The sequence below is a fragment of the Triticum aestivum genome, chromosome 6A (assembly GCF_018294505.1).
Source record: "Triticum aestivum cultivar Chinese Spring chromosome 6A, IWGSC CS RefSeq v2.1, whole genome shotgun sequence".
Taxonomy (NCBI): Eukaryota; Viridiplantae; Streptophyta; class Magnoliopsida; order Poales; family Poaceae; genus Triticum; species Triticum aestivum.
In genome coordinates, this window is record NC_057809.1 from 512,265,200 (window position 1) to 512,282,713 (window position 17,514).

The following is a 17,514-nucleotide window of genomic DNA, read 5'->3' on the forward strand; positions in this document are numbered from 1 at the left end:
CGGTGGGTCCCAGATGTCAGGTGGAGGAAATCATTATTTTGCGTGTAATAAGGAGGCATTTCCTTGCGTGCGGCCGTGGACCCAGCTGTCAGCCTTTCCACATACAGTCCACTTCAGATGCATGTCGATCGTCGACCATGCTGACCATGCCACGCCGAGAGCACCAGGGCGGTGGACGACGGCGAGGCCTAGGAAGGGAACGACATGGAGGCAGGGAAGACTCGGCCGTTGTTTTTGTTTCCCACGCGGAGGGGAGTACGACTGTACGAGGGTTTACTGGTTCGTCTGTCGTCGCCGAAGAATAACAGCAGGTGTGGGCGAGTAGAGGGATGGCTAGGCCAGCGATGGGAGTACGGTGGGGCGGTGAGGCCTGCGCGGCAGCACAGCCGGCCGTGGGGAGAAGGGAGCAGGCAGTCCCGCCGGCGCTTGTTTGAGCGGCTGGAGCAGGAAGAGCCGAGATTGAAGAAGCACGACGGCTGTTGGATGGACATCCAACAGTATACAGGCCATCTGTAGAAAGCCTCAAATCTGTGGAAAACAGCATACAACCCATCTGCCATTATTTCAAATAATTTACAGCCCATTTGCTAATTCTTACGGGTTTTTTTGGAGCCCACATTCTTTATGTTAGCATTACAGCCCATATTGTGGCCACGGTTAAAAAATTATACGAAATTTTGCATATGTCGATGCGGTCTGAACTGTTTTTAATCCCAAAATTTCGAGTCACATTCAGACTGATTTTAAAAATAAATGTATATCAATATAAAATCCAATAAATTGTCCACGCATAAAAATCAATGCAATTTAAAATCTCGAAATGAAAAAAAGATATTTGAAAATAATTGCCGGTTTGATGTGTTTTAAAAATGTACAACCCATTTCTCATTACTGATAGGCCATTTTCTCGGCCAGCCGAATGAAGCTCTCCTCGTCTTGAAAGATTTGCAGCCCAGCAAGCCTGATAAAGCGACTTACTTGACAAATCACAAAAGAACTGGGCTAGCCATTTTCAGAAAGAAAAAAAAACTACTGGGCTGGTCTGTGGTAAACATAAAAGAAAAGGCTGTCTAGACAGGCCAGAGTGTCCCGCACAGCCCAGTATTTTCGAACGGATGTGTAGGCCGGGGCGCCTCTTCGTGAACCGTGGAAAACTCGCAACCGTCCACCGACTCTTCGCCTTTCCCTCTCGATTTGGAACTGCTGTCGCACGCTCTTCCTCTCCCTCCTCCATTTTCCTTCAGCCTTTCACCCTTTCTTTTGCCATTGTTCGATCGTCTTCTCCATGGAGGGAACAGGCCGGAAACAACCCCGTTATTCTTGCCCTGATCCGAAAGATGACATGGTGGAGGAACTCATTAATCGGTGCGACGTCATCACCTCGGCTAGCATGGCAGGTTCGTTCAAGCCCATTCTCGACTCAACTAATAACATCATTACAAAGAACCCAAGAGTCAAAGAGCGGTTTGATCTCCCCTATCTTCTTTGCCGTGACCTTGATAACTGGCGCCGGCACGACGGAGGCCTCACCTTGTGCCAGTTGATGCCGCTTGATAATGATACATATGATGTTAAGATGCCATCGCTCGAGGGCAAGGATTGGGAGACAAGGAGTTGTTTGTAAATAGGGAACAAGTGCGGGCATCTTTTTGCAAAAATGGAGAAGCTTGGTTTGTATGCGTCAGATCTAGATCCGACGGCTATTGGTGAAAGATGGGAGGCACAACATCATCACCGACTCAGGACCTGTTTGATTCGCAGGATTTTGAAAACGCAGGAATAGGTCACCCTGTGCGTTCGGTTTATTCGGTTTACATGGTCCGATTTATACAGTTTTTCAGTTTGTACGGTATTAATACTTCGGTAAATATGGTATGAAATTAAAATACGGTTCGGTTTCGGTATATACCAAATTATTTTGGTATGGTTTCAGTATATACCATAAAAACCAAAGTTGACGCGAATTTGGAAATGACGTAATAATAATTAGCAAATTTATGACTCAAAACACATACTATTCTACACAAATAGTATATGACTATATATATAAGTATATATGCATGCATTGATTCATCTGTTGATGGTTATGGACGTGCTTAGCATTTTAAAAATAGAAAAATGACTATGTTATAAGAAAAAATTATGTGCTTAGTAGTGCCTTTGACTCATGTACAAGAAAAATGACAACTTGTATGGTTGTTCATCTCAAGAAATATAAATTTATTTTTTACTTCGGTTTATTCGGTTAACCGTTCGGTTTTCCGGTATATACCATAAAAACCAAGTTCAAATCGGTGTGAAAAGTTCATACCATGCCGAAACCAGAAACCATAAAAACCATAAAATTGGTTTCGTTCAGTTTATTTTTGGTATGGTTTTTCGGTTCGGTTTTTAAATGCACAGAGTGAGGAATAGGACATGGTAATATTACAAGTTTCAAACTGATATTACAAATGTTAGGAGTAATGTTGCACCTACGAAGAGGGAATTACTAGGAAGTTTACGTAAGAACTTTCGTTACTTTAGGTGGATGCAGCATTATCGTACAAACTAAAATCCACCGCCCTGACAAGTCACTAATGGGCAAATAAGTTTTCGAGTCTCTGGCCACTTGATGTTTCAAAAACAAATTCAGCTTCTGCGGAGAAATGATCTCCACCACGTACCCGCGCGGGTGTGGCTGGGCACAAAGAGTGACTACGTGCACAGTGCACCTATTCTCTTCTTATATACGTACACCACCTACGTGGGATTGTGTGAGAGTGATACAAACCTAGATAGATATAGTGTGTGGGTTCTTGAGAGTTTTTTTGTGGGGGGGTCAATCAAAAAATTTAACATATGCAATGTGTGTGAAATAGAGTCCTGGATATAACATATATATAGAGGGGGCGATCCACGAGAAGAGAGTGGAGGTATCATCGGCTTGAGGTGTCCATAGGATTGAAGAGAGGGATGATGTGTGTGTGTGCGCGCGCGATCGATAAAGAGTGCCATCGAATTTGTGTGTGCCCACATCAAAGATATAGAGTGGCTGGCCTACTGGAACGTGAGATGGGACATGTGCAGTTTGTCTCTATGGCATGGATACCTACCTGCAGCGCTCGACTATCGGTGTGTGGTGGGGGAAGAGGGAAGCCCAATTAACTATAGAGGTACAATGGCTGGTATATATAGAGAGGCCTACCTCATGTATTAAGGAGATCAATCTGCCTCATGTATTAAGGGAGATCGATCGGCATCCATGCATATGTGCAGGAGATGAATAAGGTTGGGAGAGAGACAGAGCTAGAGTGTTGGAGGGGGTGGTAGTGGAGTTTATTCTAACAAATGGTGGGATAGGATTGCTAGACAAACAAAGGGCACGCCTGCCATATCAATAAGAGAGGAGATGGCTGCTTGTTGTCTGTGCACGTGCGTGTGAGAGACGGGTCAGGAGGCATGCACGAATGATGAGGGGGGACGATGTGGCTGTGGTAAGCAGACGTAACTACGTAGGAAGATCAATCGCCCTTTGTAAGAGAAAGGAGAGACATAACTTGTGAGGTACGTCGATCGATGGGGGTAGTTAAAGTCGATCTAGGTATATGTTGGGAGATCGATCGGTATACATGCATGTGTGTGTTAGAAGCAAATGAGGCACGAGGAGAAGGATAGAGACAGAGGGATGCATGTAGGAGGTGGTACGAGAGGCATACTATATCGAGGGGGAGGAGTGTGCGAGTACGAGAACGATGAAAAGAGTGGTGGGAGTGAGGCATGGACGGTGACAAGAGAAGAGGGGAAGCTTGTGTTTGTGCTAGGCACACCTGGCTAGAGAGGCATATCGATCGATGTGTGCCGTAAAGAAGGAGCTGGGGGGCCTACACACACCGTGGGTGAACAACCTAAAGTGAAAAGACGAATTTGCGCGATGGAGTTAGAGAATGCTGAGGGAGGGTGAGAGGGATGCGGGCGTGTGCATGCACAAGAGAAAGTTAGCGCTAGCTACAAATATAAGAGGGTTGTGTGGGTGTAAAAGATGAATAGAGATCATATATACTTCATTACAAAAAGCGAATTTGGATATTTGAAGAATTTATCATAGTGTTTCAAACCGATGGATGTGTGAATATATATAACGGTGATACACATGGTGTGGTTATGAACATGGTATACTACATTTAATATGTTTTATCTCTACTCTTATAAAAAACGGAGTTGTTGATGATGGTGTGCCTGCCATCCTGCATTATAGGCCGTCTAATTTATATCTGGCGGATAGCAAGGAAACTATGATGGTTGAAATTGGCAACAATCATGATTGTAGATTCTTATTGAAATAGAGAAACGAATTCAAATTTAGTTCGAATTGCAGCGGTAGTCTAGACATTTGGAATGCACTAAAATGTTGGTATGAGTAGGTTACATGCATTATACAGCAAGCGAAAAAATTTAATCGGACACAACATGGATTCATACTCCCTCCTTCCATCTATATAGGGCGTAATGAGATTTTTAAGACCGCCTTTGACTATTGACAAGATTAATAGTATATGACATGCACAATGTGAAAATTATATCATTGAAAGAACCTTTCACAGACAAATTTAACGGTGTTCTTTGTGTAAGTTACATGTCATATATCATTGCTCTAATATTTGGTCAAAATTAGCATCGAAAAATGCATTAGGCCCTATATAGATGGAAGGAGGGAGTAGCTTTGAATAGCATTTGTATAGTAAAACGGGGCAAGACTCTCTCTTTGTGTGGTGTGAATAGTTTTATTTTTTCGTTTTCTTTTTGGTTGAGGGAAGTGGGAATTGATTTGGTACGTACAAGTACAATATTACTACACGTTAGGCTTGTCCCTAAAATTCAACCCGTGTCTTGTTATATCCCGAAAATTCAGATATCGTGCTCCCAAAACCGGCGCCTTCACAACCCGCGCCTTGCTATCCCGAAATTACAACGCGCACGAAAACTCCCTCCAGCTGCCAAATCCCGACACGCGAAATCCCCCTTCTAACCCTGAGCCGAAAGGGCTGCTAGTTCAAATCGGTGGGGGGTACTTTTGTAACACACCCTACATTTTGGACAAGCGCTTTCCTAAGTCATGCTTCACCCCCTCCCATCGCCCCCCTTTTGCCATTCGAAATCCCAGTCCGCCATAACCTCTTCGCTCCAGCCGCGAAACCCCACCCTCCTCCGTCCGCCACGTCACCGCTGCCTAGCCGGAGCATCTTCCCCGACGATGTCGTCCAGCGCAACAGCTCGACGTCCCTCGTCCACCTCCCCGGATGAGGATCCGTCGTCCATCTCGTCGTCCCACCGGTTCAGCCGCCTCGTCCTCCAGCTCCAAGGAGCTGCTTCGACGATCGCCTCGTCTATCGCGGCAGCTCCATCCCCACAGCGCCGCCTTAACCTGCTCCACCGGAACCGCAGCATCCTCACCGACTCCTCGGACGAAGCCGAGGCCTACTTGGCACCACCAAAGAGGTTGTACACTCATCGCATCGCACCTTCTCCTTAACTCGACCTCCCGACGCTGACGTGCTCCATCCTGCACCCCCATGGAGCGGCTACCTTGAAGCCGGCGCCACGGGCGACATTTCCACGATGGCTCTCCTGCAGTGCGAGGCCCCTTCGGCGGTGGCGTCCATACCAGTTGGATCTGCTGCTGTTGCTCCGGCTCTCGCTCGATCCCTCACTCGCCCAGTTGCTGCTGCTCTCCCCCTCGCTCATGCTGCTGCTCTGCTCCGATTAAGCCACACTTCAGTCGACTGAATCGACTTTTGGGTCTGTCGATTTTTAGGGGTTGGGGGGGGGGGCTCGCCGGAGTTAAGGAAGAACCACCCGCAGTGGGGACGGGGGCTCGCCGGAGAGGTACCCCACTATCTATCTTAGGGTTCAGGGTGGGGGCGGGGGGCCTAGAGGGCTAGCCGGGGCGACGATGGCGAGTTGTTTCGGGGCGGCGAGGCGGCGCTGGGGCCGGCGGTTCGGCCAGTGGTGGCTGGCAGCTCAGGGGGGTGCAGGTTGAAGATGAACTGCAGGCCCTCCCTAAACTACATGTCAAGTGCCTCTCTGCTACCATTGCGTTCAGTTTCGACAGTAGCATTCAGATTCCACAGTAAATTTCAGTTTCGACAGTTAAGTTCAGAGTCAATAGTTTTTACCTCATCTGTTGTAGTCAGGTGGTTTTTGGTGATGTTAATTTTACATCCATTTTACATCATCTATTGGAGATGCTATTATAATCCCACTTGAGATTGACGATGTCTGTCTTGTGCTGCTTCAGCCTTGACGTCTTATGGCTCACCGGAGCTGCTCCAACGACAGAACGATCCGTCACAATAGAGCAGTGCCCTGGACGCCGTCTACAGATTCCTCCACACCTCCGACAGCCACCTCTGCCTCAACTGCTTTAGCGACCAACCCAATGATGCTAAGGTCGACACGGCTACAGCAAAGAGGTTGTACACTTGTTGCATCACTTATTACTATACATTCACGTCGATCCATTAGGGCTATTTTGGTTCAACAGAAAAACATCGATCCACTGGTTGTTACCATCACTCTAAATTTCGGCATGCTCTCCTTACATAATCTCACCATATTTTTTTCGTATGCATGTCAGATATTTTACACAGTCATGCTGAACATGTAGAGAAAAAGAGAAGAGTTTTGCGCGGCAATACAATGTCATGCTGACATGGCTCCATGGTGGGTTCAATGGCAAACCCTCCCCACCCCTCTCCAGATTGTAATCCAGAGGAAGATATCTGTTCTGAGGCGGATTCGGACGCCGTTGACCACTCCTATTTACCCCCCAAGGTGTTTGCTCTACCTTGGCATGATGATGTTAGTCATATCATGCATATGTTGCCTTGCAGTGCCTACTTTTAACATCATATATGTCATCTGCTTAGTTTAGACATGTTCTGTGATGCCACCTGTTTAGTTTCTATATCTTATATGGGAATTATGCAGTCTCATGTCTTTTAGCCAGCCATAATATATGTGAAATGTGCAATGCCATCCTGTTTAACCAGGCATCATATATTTGAATGATATCTTGCCCATCCTTTTCTTCATTACATTTCCATTTGTCGACAATGTTTGTACATTAAACTACTCTTCCTGTGAATCAGCCATTTGGGTGGGAGATGGAAAAATCTGGAGTGAAAACAAGGCCTTCAGAGCAGACAGTGCTACCTGTCGAAGCAAATCTCTTGTTGGGTCCCGATAGCTCCTCAGAGATGGATTCAGAGATAGATAACCAGTCCTATTCCCCCACTGAGGTGTATGCTCTAACATGCATACGGTGTCTTGCATTGCATAGTTTAGACATCATATACACAATATTCAACACCATGTTCTTAGTTCAGACATCATATCGAATGCCCTCTGTTTAGCATATAAATCACATATGTGAATTAAATGATGCGATCTTGATTACTTAGATGACATGTAGGTGAATTATGTCATGCGATCCTGTTTAGTTATTCATCATATCTTTGAATTATGTTATGCTATGCTATCCAGTTTAGATAGACATCTTATATGTGAAATTATGTCATGCTATCTGTTTTAGTTAAAAAATATACATGTAAACTATTTCATGCCCTCTTTTTTCCACACTATTTATTGCATCTGTCTCTCAGACAATGTCTGTACATTCAACTATGTTTCCTGTTTATCAGCCATTTGAATTGGAGCGGGTGATGCCAGTATCTAGCAGACTAAAAACATGGACTTCAAATAAAATAGTGCTACCTCTTGGTGGAGATAGCACCCCGGTTGTACATGCACAAGAACCAGACCTACCACACATAACCCAAACTCTCGCAGATTGTACCCCTACTACGATGGACAGAGAACCAGCTTCACCCAATCTAACCCCAACCCAGCCGATAGTAACCCAGTTCCTGTTGACACAGCATCATCTCCACCATAGAGCTCCCAAACAAGAGCAGTTAGTAAGGCAGTTCCAGTGCCCATAGGGCCAGTACTATCATGGCGAACCCCAACTCCACCAGTTAGTACGCCTATTCCTGTGGAGGAAGCACAACCAGCTAGTTGTAGTTTAGCATCTATCGCATTTGATGTTGTTAAACCGTATGTGCGTATCTTCCCATCTTGGAAATATTATACTGAAGATGAAGGAAAATGCCAGTTGCAGGTGTTTGTCCATGAGTTATGTGTAAGTAATGTTATTCATGGCAATTACTTTGCTTCGTCCCATACATCCTACCTCCATGATGGTTATAATACAGCAAATTTTCCCATTTTTCTCTATAGAGAAGGACCGATTTGGAAACTCAGGATGAGGTAACCTGTGCTAATACCTCTGCTATCTTCAAGAATGCTTGGTGGCAGTATCGGAATTACCTGAAGAAAACGTACTTCACCGGCAAAGAAACTCATCAAATTCCCTTACGTTCTCCTGAGACACATTTACTGGATGATGACTGGGAATGCCTTGTTCTGTACTGGTCCCGAACCAAGAATGTGGTAAGGTCTATGAGCTCATTTTCTATTTTTAAGTATTATATTCTTGCGTCTTACTGTACTCTGTTCATGTAGAACAAGTGCCTAAACCTGAAGAACAACTATTCTAATTTAAGATTCCATTGCTACCATAGGACATAGATATATGTTTGTTTGATGCTTTTATTATGTACTAGTACTTGGCAATAGAAGACTTGGTAGTTTAATCTTGTCCACCTTACTAATGAACTGGTTCACCGAAATGAGTTTCATATACTAGTACATGCTAAACTTGTTATGTGTTGCTTGTTTCTTCTTTTAGAATGCTGACAGAATATTGGGGAAGAGTGCCTTATTAAGCAACGGTAAAGGAAGTAATGCAGATAAGGTTCAGGATAGTGACACATCCTGTCTTGGTTTAGTGTTGGAGTTACTGGCCACTACCGCTTGCACAAGCTATTCAAACTCACTGTCTGAATCAGTTCGGTTTGTTAGGTCTCAACTACAAGCTGAAAGACATCGATCAGCTGTGCTGCGACAAGAAGCGGAAGGACTGCGGAAGTCCCTGGAGCATTCAGATGCATACTTTCTGGTGCAACAGCAAGCGTTGAAGGATTTTAGCGCCAAACAGGACAAAGCTAATCAGCTTGCTAAGCTTATTGCCAGCATGGTGGATACCCAGGATAACGTTTCTTGAGCTCTTCTGAAGTTGTTTCAGTTATGCTCTTGTTTTGCTGCCGCGTTTATTTGCACTGGTGGCCAATTTTGACGGCCAGTGTATATGATATGCTGCTTTGTTCCCTATATTTGCACTGGTGGCGAACTTTGATGCCCAATGGATGTAATATGTCTAATAGCCATGATAGCCTAGCGTTAGTTGCTTGCTTATTTATTTCCTTGTTGTCTTGTTTATTTGTTTGCTTGTAGTCATTGCAGTTCTTTTTCCGCGGTTAACTAGTGGCTGCAATAACCTAATTTTTAAAACTAGGGCACAATAACCATGGGCTCATATTTACTGTAGTGACACTGGGCCTCCTACGGGCCGTAGAAACAGTGGGCCTTCTACGGGCCGTAGAAATAGTAGGCCTTCTACGGGCCGTAGAAACAATGGGCCTTCTACGGGTCGTATCATCAATGGGCCTTATACGGGCCGTATGATCGATTTTCCAAACATGGGCCAATAACAGGCCGCATTATGGCCGTAAACGGGCTAGAGTTGAAATTGTCCGTTCATGGGCCGACCGTAACGGGCCATCGTTAATAGGCCGTATTTGATGACGCTATGAAAACGGCCCAACGTATTAACAGACCACAAACGGGCCGATTGTAACCACGGGCTGAATTTGGCTCACAAGCAAAAAATGACAGTAACAGGCCGTAAGTAAACGAATGCTGGAAATGAGCCCAAGAATAAATGGGCTCTGAGAAGGCCGAAAGATAACATGGGCTGGAAATGGCCCAACAGAATAACGGGCCGTTAATGGGTATAAAGTGATACACTGTTCATTATGGGCCAGTTTCACCACGGGCCGTTAATGGGTGTAAAGTGATACACTGTTCATTACGGGCCAGTTTCACCACGGGCCGTTAATAGGCCAAGAGTTACATAGGGCCTCATATGGGCCAAAAGACGTCATGGGCCATACATGGGCCAGAAGTGAAAACGGGCTGGAATCATATTGGATGCCTAGATGACGCTACTGGGCCTAATTCGGATACGGATTACGGGCCTTGGTTAGCGGGCTGTAAATGGGCTATATGTGAACAGGCCGTTAACAGGCTTTCCATGGGCCGGCCCGCCACCTTTTGACCAAGTCAAACGGGCCGGCCTTTTCACAAGAATGGGCCTCTGTTGGGCCGTGCCACGTGTCGACGTATCATAGGCGCCTTCCGTCCAATGAGTGGTTGACATATGTCCCAACGATGAGCCGACACGTGTTTCCTCCAGCCAATGATGATTTTACACGTGGAAAATCCCCATTGGTCGGGGCTGTTAACGGGTTATCGGATCCAAAACCCGACCCGATAGCTTAACGGCGTTCCGTTACGGTGGATGCCACGTGTCGGTCACCCTTGACGAAAGCACTTCTGTGACGCGCGATTTATCGTCATGGAAGTGGACACTTCCGTGATGATAATTTTGGTAATGTCATGGAACACTTCTACGACAGCACAGGTATGACTATCTTGATTCTGTCATAAATTTGTCATGGATGTACATGCATGACAAAAAAGCGACCTACTGTGACAAACACGTATCATCACGGAAGTGTATTTTTTGTAGTGCTAGGAGGAGAAGGGGAAGGAAGGAAGGGAGAGGAAGAGGAGAAGGAAAGGGGGGCGCGCCCCCCTCCCTAGTCCAATTTGGAATCCCTATAGGGAGGGGGCGTGGCTGCCCCTTGTGGGCTGCCTCCCCTCTTCCCTGTGGCCCATGAAGGCCCAACTTTCCCTCGGGGGTTCCGGTAACCCTCCGGCACTCCAGTTTTCTCTGAAATCACCCGGAACACTTCCGGTGTCCGAATATAGCCGTCCAATATATCAATCTTTATGTCTCGACCATTTCGAGACTCCTTGTCATGTCCGTGATCAAATTTGGGACTCCGAACTACCTTTGGTATGTCGGTGTACAAAAGTAGGGGCTCCTCCTTTTGACCCCTTTACTTGTGCGCGGGCAGTCAGAGTCGCGCCTGTAGCCACAATTAACCAAGCAGAGGAGGGAAGCCAGAGAGAAACCGAAGCACGGGACAACCAAGGCAACGTCAAGACCAGAAACGCAGGAGAGCAAGAGGGTGAGGTGGACTCCCTCGGCAAGATCCTTGCCGAGGCAGCCTCCGCAGCCCCGGCAAGAGCCTTGCCGGGGCAACTTGCCCGATGCCAGCGGAGCAAGCCACCCTTGAGCCCACAGGCTCCAACCCAACCAACTACATTGGAACCAAAGCTCGGGAGGAGCCTCTATGGTGGCATGCAAAGCTTTGTCAAGATCATAAAACATGTGAGATCAGATGAGGACCAGAAGATGGTGACCCTCGGCGGGATCCTAGCCGAGGAAATCCACAAGACCCCCGGCAAGACCCTTGCCGGGGATGATTGTAACGTCACGGCAAGACCCTTGCCGGGGCCCCGGCAAGACCCTTGCCAAGGGCATCGGCAGGGCCACTGTCAGGCCCGCGTCTGCCAAAGCTCCACCACCGTCCCCAAGCAGCTGCTAGCTCAACCAGCTAGGCAGGCACCTGTGTGGCGACGGGCGGCCTCTACACCGACCCAACAAGCACCTGCGTGGCGGCATGCGACCCTTCATGAAGGCTCCACCACCGCGCCAGCCCAGCAGCCAGCTAACATGGCGCCGCGATGCCTCATCAGCTCGGATGCGTGCCAAGGCTAGGCGAGGTGGCGACGGCTAGGACGTGCTTCCCTGGCGTCCCCGATAAAGCAAGGGGGGCACGTCGGCAACGCATTAAATGCATTTGCCGACGGTCCCAGAGGATAGGCGTATCGACTGTAGACCTTTCCACCTCCTGTGTGCCACTATGGCAACCCCTTTTTCCTAGAAAAGGAGGCCCGAGGCGACCAGGAGAGGGATTCAGATATTTTGGGAAAAGTTGCACCCCGTAGTTAGCTTAAGAACACTCTCAAATACATCCACCAAAGTAGGACTAGGGTATTACGCATCTTTGTGGCTCGAACCTGGGTAAACGATCCGTGCGCTTCCTGCCAGACCCGCTCTTTGCACAACCTCGCGCTCGCCAACCGTAGAAGGGATCCCAGTGACCCCATAGGTGTCATTTCCACGAACATCTTTGGCGCGCTGGGTAGGGGGGCGCAGTTGTGAGAATCTGGTCTAATCGGGGTAGCGGCTTCATCGTGGCCGTCGTTCCAAGGAAGAAGACGACCTGGCTTGACGGCACCATCTGCAGATGCGGTGGACGCCCGTGCAACGACAGAAAACCTAAGTCGTGCGAAATTTTAAGCAATTTCTTTTTATATATAAGGTTATTGTCCTTGGAGGTCCTGTCCTATGTACGGAAAACCTGCATGCAAAGGGGCCCTCCCGCTATTGGCAACGCTCTTGCTCTGTTTCAAGTCCGCTCAATAGCTCAAGCAACCGCGTCGAGATCGGCAGGGTAGCCTTCCATAATCGGCAACACTCTTGATTCTGACTCGAGTCAAGCTCGACAGTTTGAGCAGCCGTGTTGAGAGCGGTAAGGTGGTTCGCCTGGAAGCTAGCATACCCGGCAGGCTATTGGGGATCCGTCCTCGAGGCGCCGTGGCCTGGGTTACGTGCCGTCAAGCCTACCCGATTAATGTAGGGTGGACATGCAAAGGGGGATCAAACAGGACAATAACATGCATCATTTTAAAAAGTACTGCAGAGTTATATTACATCAATTGTTGCTGCCATTCTAACTAAAGATATAAATTGTCTTGGTCATGGACCTACAGCGGCAATGAGAAACGGGGTGCCTAATCCCGGCGCAGGCCCTCCACCCTCTGGATTCCGTCGATGCGGCTGATGATGGGCTTGATACGCTCCTCGAGCGTCGCGAGGTCTGCATCCTCCGGCAAGCTCTCCAATGCAGCGTCGAAGTCGAGCTTGGGGTTCCATTGCACCACCTTGACGAGGACCTTGGTCATGGCACCCCAGCAGAGCTTCCGGGCCTCATCGGCTAGAGAGGCCGCCCTACTGGAGCGAAGATGCTCCAGGGCTCCAATGACACCCTCGAAGAATACGGTCAGCTTGGCGTTGGGACTCACGTTGCGCTCCGGGGATTTCCTTGAAGAGGAAAGGATGATGCAGCAAAGTAGTGTAAGTATTTCCCGCAGTTTTTGAGAACCAAGGTATCAATCCAGTAGGAGGCTACGCGCGACTCCCTCGTACCTGCACAAAGCAAATAACTCCTCGCAACCAATGCGATAAGGGGTTGTCAATCCCTTCACGGTCACTTACGAGAGTGAGATCTGATAGATATGATAAGATAATATTTTTGGTGTTTTTATGATAGAGATGCGAAGTAATAAAAGCAAAGGAAATAACTAAGTATTGGAATATTAATATGATGAAGATAGACCCGGGGGCCATAGGGTTGACTAGTGGCTTCTCTCAAGAGCATAAGTATTTTACGGTGGGTGAACGAATTACTGTTGAGCAATTGACAGAATTGAGCATAGTTATGAGAATATCTAGGTATGATCATGTATATAGGCATCATGTCCGAAACAAGTAGACCGACTCCTGCCTGCATCTACAACTATTACTCCACTCATCGACCGCTATCCAGCATGCATCTAGAGTATTAAATTCATGAAAACAGAGTAACGCCTTAAGCAAGATGACATGATGTAGAGGGATAAATTCATGCAATATGATAAAAAACCCCGTCTTGTTATCCTCGATGGCAACAATACAATACGTGCCTTACTGCCCCTACTGTCACTGGGAAAGGACACCGCAATATCGAACACAAAGCTAAGCACTTCTCCCATTGCAAGAAAGATCAATCTAGTAGGCCAAACCAAACTGATAATTCGAAGAGACTTGCAAAGATAACCAATCATACATAAAAGAATTCAGAGAAGATTCAAATATTGTTCATAGATAAACTTGATCATAAACCCACAATTCATCGGTCTCAACAAACACACCGCAAAAAGAAGATTACATCGAATAGATCTCCACAAGAGAGGGGGAGAACATTGTATTGAGATCCAAAAAGAGAGAAGAAGCCATCTAGCTAATAACTATGGACCCGAAGGTCTGAGGTAAACTACTCACACTTCATCGGAGAGGCTATGGTGTTGATGTAGAAGCCCTCCGTGATGGATAACCCCTCCGGCGGAGCTCCAGAACAGGCCCCAAGATGGGATCTCGTGGATCCAAGAAGTTACGGCGGTGGAATTAGGGTTTTGTCTCCGTATCTGATCATTTGGGGGTACGTACGTATATATAGGAGGAAGGAGTACGTCGGTGGAGCAACAGGGGGCCACGAGAGTGGAGGGCGCCGGGGAGGCCCCCTACCTCGTGGCCTCCTCCTTTGTTTCTTGACGTAGGGTCCAAGTCTCTGGATCATGTTCGGTGAGAAAATCACGTTCCCGAAGGTTTCATTCTGTTTGGACTCCGTTTGATATTCCTTTTCTTCGAAACCCTAAAATAGGCAAAAAACAGCAATTCTGGGCTGGGCCTCCGGTTAATAGGTTAGTCCCAAAAATAATATAAAAGTGGATAATAAAGCCCAATAATGTCCAAAACAGTAGATAATATAGCATGGAGCAATCAAAAATTATAGATACATTGGAGACGTATCAAGCATCCCCAAGCTTAATTCATGCTCGTCCTCGAGTAGGTAAATGATAAAAACAGAATTTTTGATGCGGAGTGCTACTTGGCATAATTTTAATGTAATTCTTCTTAATTCTTGCATGAATATTCAGATCCAAAAGATTCAAGATAAAAGTTCATATTGACATAAAAATAATAATACTTCAAGCATACTAACTAAGCAATTATGTCTTCTCAAAATAACATGGCCAAACAAAGTTCATCCCTACAAAATCATATAGTTTAGTCATGCTCCATTTTCGTCACACAAGAATGCTCTCATCATGCACAACCCCGATGACAAGCCAAACAATTGTTTCATACTTTAGTAATCTCAAACCTATAAACTTTCACGCAATATATGAGCGCGAGCCATGGACATAGCACTTTGGGTGGAATAGAATATGATGATGGGGGTTATGTGGAGAAGACAAAAAAGAGAAAGTCTCACATCAACGAAGCTAATCAATGGGCTATGGAGATGCCCATCGATTGATGTTAATGCAAGGAGTAGGGATTGCCATGCAACGGATGCACTAGAGCTATAAATGTATGAAAGCTCAACAAAAGAAACTAAGTGGGTGTGCATCCAACTTGCTTGCTCACAAAGACCTAGGGCACTTGAGGAGGCCCATTGTTGGAATATACAAGCCAAGTTCTATAATGAAAATTTTCCACTAGTATATGAAAGTGACAAAACAAAAGACTCTCTATCATGAAGATTATGGTGCTACTTTCAAGCACAAGTGTGGCAAAGGATAGCAACATTATCCCTTCTCTCTTTTTTTCTATCTTTTTTTGGGCCTTTTCTTTTCCTTTTTATGGCCTTTCTCTCTTTTTTTTATTTCCTCACTTGGGATAATGCTCTAAAAATGATGATCATCACACTTCTATTTATTTACAACTCAATGATTACAACTCGATACTAGAACAAAAGATGACTCTATATGAATGCCTCTAGTGGTGTACTGGGATATGCAATGAACCAAGAGTGACATGTATGAAAGAATTATGAATGGTGGCTTTGCCACAAAAACTATGTCGACTACATGATCATGCTAAGCAATATGACAATGATGAATGTGTCATGATAAATGGAATGGTGGAAAGTTGCATGGCAATATATCTCGGAATGGCTATGGAAATGCCATAATTGGTAGGTATGGTGGCTGTTTTGAGGAAGATATAAGGAGTTTTATGTGTGAAAGAGCGTATCATATCACGGGGTTTGGATGCACCGGCGAAGTTTGCACCAACTCTCAATGTGAGAAAGGGCAATGCACGGTACCGAAGAGGCTAGAAATGATGGAAGGGTGAGAGTGCGTATAATCCATGGACTCAACATTAGTCATAAAGAACTCACATACTTATTGCAAAAATCTACAAGTCATCAAAAATCAAGCACTACACGCATGCTCCTAGGGGGATAGATTGGTAGGAAAAGACCATCGCTCGTCCCCGACCGCCACTCATAAGGAGGACAATCAAATAACACCTCATGTTTCAAATTTGTTACATAATGTTTACCATACGTTCATGCTACGGGACTTGCAAACTTGAACAAAAGCATTTCTCAAATTCACAACTACTCAACTAGCACGACTTTGATATTATTACCTCCATATCTCAAAACAGTCATCAAGCATCAAAACTTCTCTTAGTATTCAAAACACTCATAAGAATTTTTTTACTAATCTTGAATACCTAGCATATTAGGATTATTTAAGCAAATTACCATGCTATTTAAGACTCTCAAAATAATCTAAGTGAAGCATGAGAGATCGATAGTTTCTATAAAACAAATCCACCACCGTCCTCTAAAAGATATAAGTGAAGTACTAGAGCAAAACTATATAACTCAAAAGATATAAGTGAAGCATATAGAGTATTCTAACAAATTCCAAATCATGTATGGCTCTCTCAAAAGGTGTGTACAGAAAGGATGATTGTGGTAAACTAAAAAGCAAAGACTCAAATCATACAAGACGCTCCAAGCAAAACACATATCATGTGGTGAATAAAAATATAGCTCCAAGTAAAGCTACCGATAGAAGTAGACGAAGGAGGGGATGCCTTCTGGGGCATCCCCAAGCTTTGGCTTTTAGGTGTCATTAGATTATCTTGGTGGTGCCATGGGCATCCCCAATCTTAGGCTCTTTCCACTCCTTGTTCCATAATCCATCAAATCTTTACCCCAAACTTGAAAACTTCACAACACAAAACTTAAAGTAGAAAATCTTGTGAGCTCCATTACCGAAAGAAAACAAAAGACCACTTCAAGGTACTGTAATGAACTCATTATTTATTTATATTGGTGTTAAACCTACTTTATTCCAACTTCTCTATGGTTTATAAACTATTTTACTAGCCATAGATTCATCAAAATAAGCAAACAACACACGAAAAACAGAATCTGTCAAAAACAGAACAGTCTGTAGTAATCTGTAGCTAGCGCAAGATCTGGAACCTCAAAAATTCTAAAATAAATTTCAGGACGTGAGTAATATTAATCATCTGCAAAAAGAATTAACTAAATATCACTTTCCAAATAAAAATGGCAGCAGTTCTCGTGAGTGCTAAAGTTTCTGTTTTTTACAGCAAGATTAACAAGATTTTCCCCAAGTCTTCCCAATGGTTCTACTTGGCACAAACACTAATTAAACACAAAAAACACAACCAAAACAGAGGCTAGGTAAATTATTTATTACTAAACAGGAGCAAAAGGCAAGGAA